This window comes from Sturnira hondurensis, unplaced genomic scaffold (assembly GCF_014824575.4).
Source record: "Sturnira hondurensis isolate 20B ecotype Veracruz unplaced genomic scaffold, ASM1482457v3 Scaffold0004136, whole genome shotgun sequence".
In the NCBI taxonomy this organism is placed as follows: Eukaryota; Metazoa; Chordata; class Mammalia; order Chiroptera; family Phyllostomidae; genus Sturnira; species Sturnira hondurensis.
The window spans coordinates 51,741,232-51,751,896 of record NW_028076767.1 but is presented as its reverse complement, the minus strand read 5'-3'; the positions used below and the strand labels follow the sequence as shown (position 1 = coordinate 51,751,896).

At 41.4% G+C, this 10,665-nt stretch overlaps 1 pseudogene; it reads right to left on the bottom strand.

Annotated features, from left to right (window-relative positions):
- Window positions 1-1,213: 1,213 nt before the first annotated feature.
- LOC118985171 (glucose-6-phosphate isomerase-like) lies at window positions 1,214-10,410 on the bottom strand (annotated as a pseudogene).
- Between the last annotated feature and the right edge of the window lie 255 nt (window positions 10,411-10,665).

Here is a 10,665-nt window from a genome sequence, read left to right as displayed (position 1 = left end):
TTTCTTATGGGTCTAATAGTCAACATCAGGAAGGATATGATTTATGGATCAGAAAATAAGAAAGACATTACAACGTGGGCTCAAGTCCTTGCCCAAATGCCACCTTTTCTCTGAGGCAGACTCATTCATTTAAAACTGACCACCTTCAACCTCCAATCGTTCTTAGTTTCTTCTTCTTTTTTTCCTACAGATTTTATCACTTCTCAATGTCCTGTAATATTTATTTACACATACGCACATATGTGTGTATGTATATATATACATATATATGCAATGTGTAAATAGGTGCATATACACATATATGCGTATATACATTCTATATATAATTTCTACTGCTTATTCCTCTTATATATATTATATATAATATATATCAGGCACTTTATTATATATAATGTACAAGAGGCTTACATATATATATATGTATATATATAATTTCTACTGCTTATTCTTCAGCCCACATGTAGCTCCACTTTTGCCTTATTTCACTCATATGTCCCAAGGATATAGGAGTAATACCTGCTATAAACTAGGTGCTTAATAAAGATTGCTGTCTAAATGAATGAGTGAGTGAAGAAAGAAAGGGAGGAAATGGAAGCTATGGGGCTCACCTGCTTACCATGGACCCAAACTAGATTAATGGGGAAGGGCAGCATCTCCAGCTGCGACCATTAAAGTGCCAAGCTCATTATTATCAAGCAATTAGATATTAACTATTGTTATCGAACAACGGTCATTTAATCCTTGTGCTACTGCTTCAGGGTGTTTTTCAACATGAATTGCGGTTTTTTTCACTATAACATAGAGAATTAGTAATAGGAGACTTTGCCAAAACTATTCAGTTAGTTTTTCCTGAGAACTGGAGAAACATTACCAGCTATTTATGAGAAGTACCTGTGTGTGGATGAGTAAAGTGAGAATTAGTTGAACTCCACGGCTACTTCCTTTTGACATTCTAATTAGCAAAATTTCAATGAATACATAATCTAATCAATGCTGCATGCCATTCTGATGATTATTCTAGCAAATTGAAATTTTAAATATACTGTATCAAAATAATAGTACCAGTATCTTATAATTAATTACAATTGCAATCATTTGATTAAATTCTAAGCATACTAGGGATCTAGAAAAAATATTTTGGGATACACATGCCAGAATTATGGGCATTTTTATTTGTTTGGTTTGTAGCCCAGCACGAATCTGTTGGTTTCCCACTCCCTCTTGATGAAGTTGATCAGCCCATTGCTGAAAGAATCCTGAAAGGTCAGTTGGCTACTGCCATCAAGTTGAGGTTAAATTTTTTTAGCCAGCCGCGTTCCCAGCTCCAGTACCCATCAGTCAGAGCTGTTGATGTTCCAGCTGAGGCCCTGAATGAAGATCTTGTTCTCATCCATGTCAATCAAGCCTCCAAAAATAAATGGTGTGAGAATGGTGGACAGAGTAGAGTTGGCTAGATGATTTTCTTCAAACACCTTGTGTGACAACAGCTTCTCAGAGTCTCCTGGACTATTTCCCATAGCCCGAAACTCGTTTCCAGCCTTCTCTGTTGACTTCCTTCTTATCAGGGCCCCAATCTGGGCCAAGAAGTCAGCCAGAAGAATCTTGTGATACAGACCCTCTCTTATCCGCGGGTAACACTGGACGTGGATAAGCAAATCACAGCATATCACCTTGGTGCCTTGGTGGATGAGCTGGTAGAAAGCATGCTAGCCATTGGTCCCTGGCTCCCCCACACAGTGGGGCCCATCTGGTGATCCACAAGGATACCAGACTTGATGATGTACTTCCCATTGGACTCCATGTCACTCTTCTTGCAAGTATGCAGGAAAGCAGTGCAGGTACTAGTCATAGGGTAGCATATTATACATCTCACACCCAATGCCGTTGATGTATCAGACACCCAGCAAAAACAGCAAGACATGGATGTTCTTCTCCAGGAGTGCCATGCAGAAGTTCTGGTCCATCCAGTGAGCCCTTGGGAGCAGCTGTTGGAAATTGTCAAATCCTATGTGCCCAGCACTGAAGAGTCCAATGGCTGACCACAGTGAGTAGTGTCTTTCTGCACAATCTCATAACTTGGACATATTTTGAGGGTTGATTCCAAATTCCTTCATTTTGGTCATGTTGGTATATAGGGCCACGAAGTGCTTCACAACTGCAGAAGGATCCTTGGTCCTCAGGAGAAGCCACTCCTTCATTGTCTGTGCATTCATGATAGTCTCCTAGTTAAAGGTCTTGGAGGTGGTGATGAGCAGGGAGGACTCAGGGTTCAGGGTGGCCAGGGTTTTGGCAGTGGGGATCCTATTAATGCTGGAGACAAACTAGACCCTGGGACCTCTTGAAGAGTAGGCTTACAAGCTTCACTCACAGTGACAGGTCTCAGATCTGAGCTGCCAATGCTGACGTTAATGACATCTCTGATGGGCTTGCCTGAGTAACCCTTGCAGTAACTGCTTCAGGCTGCTGTCAGAAAGACTTCACGTTCTCCATGATTCTGTTGACCTCTGGCATCTCATCCTTGCCAGGCACCAAGAATGAGTGTGCTTGACTGGTTCTACATGGCCACGAGCAGCACTGCTTGATCTTTGGTGAAGCTGATCTCACCATGAACATGCACTTCCAGGTGGCCTCCATCCCTTTGCACTTAGCCAGGCCCACCAGCACCTGTATCACACCCTCTGTCACAAGGTTCTTGGAGTAATCCACCAGAACATACCCATGGTTTGTGTTGAGCATCAAGCTAAAATGGCTGAAGCATTCCTTGTCTTCTTCAAAAACATATGCAAGTTGAGGTCAGAGCTGTCCTCACAGTTTCATTCCTGCAGCTTATCTTAGAGAGCACAGCCAAGGGGAGAGCAGCAGGGTATATGGGCTGGGACGTGGGTTGAGGAGGAAGGAGGGTGGAAGGCATGCAGCAGGCCTAGGACTACTTGTGTGAGCAAGAGATTTTTCACACCCATGGTGGATTACCTAGTGTAAACAATCAACTTGAACATCAAAGCCAAGCTGATGTAGTTGAGAAGTTGTGTGGGGCAGTGTGTGGGCTTTGAAAAGCCTGTGGGCTCCCTGGGCCATTGGGCAGCTGGGGGATTGGGTTTTCCCTCTAATTGAAAGGAACTCTGGGCCGGTAAGTTCTCCCTTCCAGGCTGCCTCCTCCTCCAGGCTCATACTAATGACCCATCACAGTGGGGACTTGTGAAGAAGGATGAAGGAAGCAGAAAGAAAGAACAAGACGAGGTGAACTCTGTGGAACCGCACCATCGACTCAGGCATGAATCTCTTGTCATACAAAGTGATTCCACAACAATTGGCGACAGTGTGGCATGAGCTCGAACCCCCATTTCTCTCCTAGCAAATACCAGAGGTTGGAGAAACCACTTTTTATGTGGTATTGAGGCATGACCTTCTATTCTTTTGTAGCCGTGTTCAATCAGAGGAAAAAGGAGTAAGAACATTCCCTTCTCTCTTATAAGCTCCCATCTCCTGATGGAAGATAAAAGAAGAAAAGCCCCTTAGCTGAATGCAGGAGGGGCCATGCTTGACTCTGCGAGGGCTTGCTATAGTTCCACTTTCACTGAGCTAATAGAGATACCCAGTGTGCGTTACCAGGCATTTTCAAACACCTTCTCAGGGCCTGAAGTATTATTTATGCCAGAATCCCCTTATTCCTACGACGTCCACAATCTGTCCTTCATTAATGTAAGGTCCCTCTTTTGAAAAGCCCTTAGTCACTGACCTCTTGGTGTCATTACAGTGTCACCAGGGTGACAAACCTAATAGTACACAGCAGCACAGTAACTTCCATGGCTTCAGTATTTCTAACACAGTCATTTCTTAGTGCAGACAAAATAAAAATACCCATTAAAATGTATTTATCATGATTCATCGGGTAAATATCCGCATGCTCTAAAGTTGTTTTCCACCACCCCTCTGAATTTTACCAAGGCCAAAGAGGCAGCAAGGTTTTTGAGGAAGAGGAATCCAGTCTATTGTGTGTGAGATTTATCCAATTTTCTAAACCCACATGTATAGGCCAAAAAGGTTTTTTCAGAAGCACAAAGCACTTCTAATCATTATATTATTATTACAGTCTATACTACAATTAGGTGTATATAAAAGGATACTAAAACAGTCGCAAAAACTTCAGTAAGAAACCAAATCAGATGGAGAATCAAAGTCTCCTAACTCTTAATTCAGATCTGAGAACTGACTACTGACTCTTTAGAGGACTTGAGATAGAGGATCATGGAAGGGAAAAATAATAAAAATAATTCCTTCCCTCTTCCACTAACTTAGGTTATAATGGTCTTAGCTATAAGAATAATCAGTTGACTGTGACTTTTTAAGATATGGAACAGAGTCATCAGAAATACTGTACAGAATGAACTGTTATTAACCTGCATGAGTATGTGTATATGTGTGTGTGAGAGACAGAGACATAAAGTCATCAAAAAAGGTTAAACAAGAATAGTAAGAGGCAACATCCTCCATAAGAATCATCTTATGAGTTTGAGAGTCCAAGATCATTCGGTGACAGGCAAGCCCAAGTTTAAAGACAGGAATGATACTGATTTCCCCTTTCCTATCTCCTTAAGGCATTAAATAACTGGACCATACTACCATTCTAAGATTTTCAGGTCCCCGGTGATGAAGCAGAGAGTGTTTAGGGGAGGCAGAGACTCACAGACACCAGCATAAGGATATAAAGACCAGAAAGATGGGACTTTCCGAAGGAAGGAGAAAGACGTAAAGGCCTAAGAAGATAGTGTTACTGTAACCTGTGCAAGTTCCCTGCATCTCTGCATGCAGATAGGCACAGGAGAGCCAGGAAAAATGAGGTAGTAGTATTCTGTCAGTGTAGGAAATGTATGGGCCACTATATCATGCAGCTGATGCCTTTTTTTTTCTGCTTTGGGATAATTTTCTCATGCTTCAGCGAAGTGCTGTTGATGAATCCCAGTTTTTATCACAGCCTTTACTCAGTTGTAACTTTGACTTTTTGGAAAGACTTTGTATAGGACAAGAAAGACAATGAGAGTGAACAGAGGGAGGGTCAGAGAGAGTTCACGGGTGGGGAGGTATAATTACAAAACACGGAAAGGAATCAAAGCTTAACTCCTACTTTTCCTGCTCCTTACTCAAATACTGCTTATAATCTTGCTTCTGTAGAAGAGAGACTACTGCATATTCTCTCCTAAACTGGGTTCTCGGGAAACAGACTTGGAGATGGAGAAATGCAAGTGGAGTTTTTTGGGGAGTGGCAAGTGGAGGGGGAAGTGGTTCTCAAGAAGGCAGGATGGTGCAGAGGGAGACATTCACTCACAGAAAAATTGCATGAAAGGCCTCAGTTTACCCTATAGGGCCTCAGTAGCTGAGACGGCCCTTCAGGGTTGTCCTAAGTGGAGCAAAGGGAGATAGACCTGAGTCCCTTCATCAGTCATTTGGCTTCAGGCCAATTTTAAGAGTGCATAACATCAGGGGTGGCAGGTCCCCACAACCTAGGGTAATACCCAGAGAGAGGGGGCAGCTGGGAGCCATCAGCAGCAATACTAGTAGGCCCAGGGTGGTGGCCGCGTGTCATCCTTGAGAGGGGATCCGGCAGAGAAGCATGGTGTCCGTTATGGTGTCCCTCAAGAAATTGTTGTACCAGGTATAAAGATGTGCACAACTAAGAAGATAAGACTTCAGAAAATTGAGAAAAAATAAGAGAACTCAAAGTTAGCTAATAACTTACAAAATAATTGAAATTTCATGTTTAAGCTGAATTTTAGGTATGTCTTACTTAAAAAAAGATAGAATGTTTAGAATTGCACTATTCACTCCAGTGGTCAGTAGCCAAAGGTGTCTGTTGAGCACTGGAAATTTGGCAAATTCAAACTGAGGCATGCCAGAAATGTAAAACACATCCCAAATTTTGAGCCCTTAAGAGAAACACTATAAAATATTAATAATTTGATATTGATAACATGCCAACATAGTATTTTTACTATATTGAGTTACATAAGTTATTAACATTATCTCATTTGTTTTAACTTTTTTAATGTAGCTATTTGCAAATTGAAAATAGTTATGTGTATCACACTGTAGGTTTATTGGGCAGAGCTGATCTAGAAAAATCTTCAAGTCTGACAAAGGTATCCTGATCTCAGGCCACAGCCTGAGACAGAGCAGCACTGAAAAGGACCACAGAATAGGGAGGGCAGAAACCCTCTGTTTCCACTCTCTGAAACTTACTTCCCTGGCCTTACTAGAATGGTTATCCAAAAGCATCTTACTTAGTTCTTGAGAGACCAAGAGAGCTCCAAGTCTCACAGCCAATTTGCCCCCACTGGTAGAGGGGGAATGGACATAGGAAACAGACAAGATTCATTATGCTATTCTCCTCGGGAACCAGAGCCTGTGGGAANTCTCAGGCCACAGCCTGAGACAGAGCAGCACTGAAAAGGACCACAGAATAGGGAGGGTGGAAACCCTCTGTTTCCACTCTCTGAAACTTACTTCCCTGGCCTTACTAGAATGGTTATCCAAAAGCATCTTACTTAGTTCTTGAGAGACCAAGAGAGCTCCAAGTCTCACAGCCAATTTGCCCCCACTGGTAGAGGGGGAATGGACATAGGAAACAGACAAGATTCATTATGCTATTCTCCTCGGGAACCAGAGCCTGTGGGAAGCAAGGGTTTGCTTTACTCAAAAATCAGGAGATTCTGACTCATGTTAAACCTTTTCCCAGGACAAGGAAATGGCATCCACCACAGCTCAGTGATCAGCGTGGGTGGACTAGGAAACAGCTGGAGCTCGGGGAACCAATTCTTGGGTGCAACAAAATTGCTGTTACTTCATGCACCAGGAACATGATCCCATGTGGCACTGGATGACGAACCAACAGCAGTGAGTTATATCAAGAACAGAAATAAGTTAATGTAAAGAGATTTCTTGTATTTGTTCCTATCCCCAACTGTCCCATTCTCTTGTACTTGTTTTGTCTGCTGCCATCAGTTCGACGCCAGCTGTGTCTTCCCAGATCGTGATTCCATTTCCGGGTCAGCCAGAACCACTCATTTCTTCCTTTCTCCTGGCCAATAACCACATCCAGGTTTTCAGCACCTCAGCCGGAATGACTGCAACCACCTCCTTCCTTGATCTTTTTCCTTCCAGTTTTTCTCTCTTTAATATGACTTAGCCTGCTAACTCCTTACAGGTCATCTTTCCAAAATATGTCACTCCACTGCACAAAAAATTAAAATGACCTCATTTTTGGTTACGCTATCAAGCCGAGACTCAGTGTGACACTGCAATAAATATGCAGAATATTTGTTTTCCTCCTTTTTTCTTGTTACCTCCATTTAGAATGCACTTGGTACTCTTCTTCCCTTTTTAAATTATTTGAAAGAAATAGGATTTGAACATCTTATATTCACAAGGCATTATGCGATTCCTTATTCACTCTAATTCAGAAAACTTCTCAATTGATTCCTGGCTTTCTCAGCTCTGCAATACCTATAATTTATACCATACAATTGCTGTATACTCACTTTTTCTGACAACATGCCTATAATCATTGAACTCACAATAAATTTATTAATTCCCCAAAGTCAGAGACTTTATCTTATACTTCAAATTTTAAAAAAGAAATTAATATTTATTGAATGCTTTCTTTGCGTCAGTCATTGTACACTGTATTCGCTGTTTGTTATCTGGAGTTTTCTGTCTGCACTTTCCCTGTGTGTGCTCATCGTTTCCATGTTGCCCTGCCAGATGGCCCTGATGCCTGGTGCCAAATAACAAGGAACTCAAGTGTGTAAGTAGCAGATTTACTGGCATTTTGGGACAATGATGGTGGAATTTCCATGGATAATTTCTACTTGGGCTGCAGCCTCCTACCCTGCTCCTGGGATTCCTTCCCTTTTCAAAATTTTCATCCCTCCTTTCTAGTTCCATCTAACCGATCTGTTTTATACAAAACAATTTAGCTATCTTTCTAATTAATTACCCAGGAACCGCTACAAAGGCCTCATCTTCAAAAACTTGTTAGTGGGTTCTAAAACAAAGATAGTTCTGTTTCTCTCTCTCTCTCTCTATCTCTGAGAGGTATTCTCCCAGTTTTAAAGTGGTTTTTCCCCTCTGTGATACACACATTTTCTCATTTAATCCTCTAAGCAACTCATGACATGGTTTTTCATGTAACGTAGGAATCTTTGTTTCTGTTCCTGGTAGTATACAGTTGGTTGTTTGGATTCAGTAAACAAAACTATCTAGTTATAAATTACATCCTGTCTTGTTTCTAAATGATCTGGTTAGAGGACTGGTCAGATGCATTTGAGTCATTTCCTGTGTGAAAGACAATGCTTACATGTAAGAGTCATTGGATATTTGAAAATTATACCCTTTTGTGAACTAATTCTCATGTTTCTTCAGATATATTGTAGGAATCCGAGTTCATTCTGGTTGGAGAATCTGCAGAGTAATTTGAACAGGTAAAGTTTAATCTAAGTAATTATTGAGCACAAAGGGATTACGGTAACAGAGGGTTAGCTACTAAGAAGTAAAAGGAACTCTGAAGAACAGAGAGACAGCCAGCATATGAAGCAGCGACTTCCCTTGTGGCTGAGACAGAGCTCCCAGGGCCAAGATGCAGACCATATAGGATAGGACAGTCATTGGTTACTGAAAGCAAAGGAGTTGCCATGGTGCCACCAGAACCTGCAGGTTGCCTGCCTTTTGGAACTTGCTGGAAATATGCCCTTTGCGTGCCAAGGAAAGCTGTTTGTGGAGAGCTATCTTCCTGGAGGCGCTCTATGTAGAGCTGCCTGAGAAGATGCAGTTGCTGGTTACTGGGTACACCGCTGGCTGCTGTGCAAGGCCCCGATGCTGGAGAAAGCCACGTGTACCGCAGGACCAGAAGCTGGGCACGCCACCAACACTGCAGAGGCTTCTGAGCAAGCACACTAGAACCAAGGAGCAAAACCTTTTTTTTTTCCCTTGAAGTCTCTCCAGCACCTTCTACAGAAAAAGTTTAATGTCATGCCATCTGGCAAAGCAAAAATATTTAAAGGGTTCAGATGCATGCTTAGGGAGCAGATAGAAAGGTTGCATTTAGAGATGAGAGGCAATAAATTGACAACTGGCACTGTTATTTTCTGATACTCCAGGGACTAAAAATGTTACTATGAATGTTCACAAAATCCCCCACTTCCCAACGCACCTTTCTAAGGTGGCAAAACTGTCTGTGGTTCAGGCCTCCATCAAGCCTAAGAAAAGGGATGGCAAGAAAAAGAAATGAACACAGTGAGATCATATTAGTTTACATTATAAAGGAAAAAGACTGAGAGAAGGGGAAGAAAAGATGAAAAGTAACACAGGATGATTTTAGGGAGATAATTTTAAGGATTTGGAATAGAGAAAAAGAGGCGATGAAGTACTTTCCTGTAAAATGAATAAATGAGAGGTGGTGAAGGACATCTCTGGGGAAAACAGTATTTAAAAAGACTTGAAAATATGCTACGATGTGCAGCTTACATTTGGACTTTTTTTTTGCATGTCAGAAGTAAATATTTGAAATCTATTTTATTAGTGTGGATGTGGATGTTGGGTTTCCTCTAGATACAACCCCTTGCTGAAAAGAGATGCAAACAGGATGGACTTCATTTGGGTTACACTGGGTCAGAACGTTGTAAAGCTTTCCGAGTCCAGCACATTTCTAAACATTCAGATTTTTTCCTCTCACATTCCAAAGAGATAATGTAACAGAACTTAGTCTCAAATCTTGCACATATTTATTAAATATGTGATTTCCAATTGGTGTGCCACAAGTATTTTTAAAACATGCAATACCTGGCTACTTAGTCAGGAGCACTGACCTCTTTTCCCTCAGGTTGCCAAATTTAAAAAATGACAACAGACAACACGACAACAGCCATCTGGTGTGAATGGATGAAAATTATACCTATTTTTTTGTGTCAGATCAGCAAAAACAATATTTTTGGTATGCTGCAGAATTTTAGTAATTAGTTTATGTGTGCCATGAGCTGAAAAAGGCTGGAAGTTGCTGTATTAAATCATTGGTTCTACATTTATTAGTCCCTATTCAGCCAGTCCTCCTACTGCATGGCAATTCTCTTACCAGTTCCTAATTAGTCGTTTTTTCTTCCTCCAACCATGTTTAAACATCTTTATTACTTCTCTTATGAATCTGTGTCCATCCTCAAGTCCAAAGTCCAGCTCAGCGGATAACTTACTGATTGATGCCCGGAGAACATATCCCACCAGCCTCCTACTTCTCTAAGTGCACATTTAGCTGTATCTTTTATGCATATTTGTTTTCTCCTGTTTCAGAAGCAGCAGCCACCCTTCTATCCAGTGTTTACCTCCTCCTGTGCTCTTGATCTCATCCTCTTCCCTTTTCCCATGCATTTGGTTTCCACAGTTATACCCTCTTCACTTCCTCTTGAGTCTTGAATTTCTCCCGGTGTCTCTTACTTAAGCCTTGACCTATAAACAGGCTTAAAACTCTGGATCCTCTTTTAACATTTTTTCTCCAGCTCTTTCAACTTTTTTTACACTGTCCGTTTAAAGATCACCTATTTTTATTATATCCATTTCATCTTCTCCAAAAATTCACTCTTTGTTGAAGTGAATTTACCAGGCTCACTTGGTACAGGTCAGTTT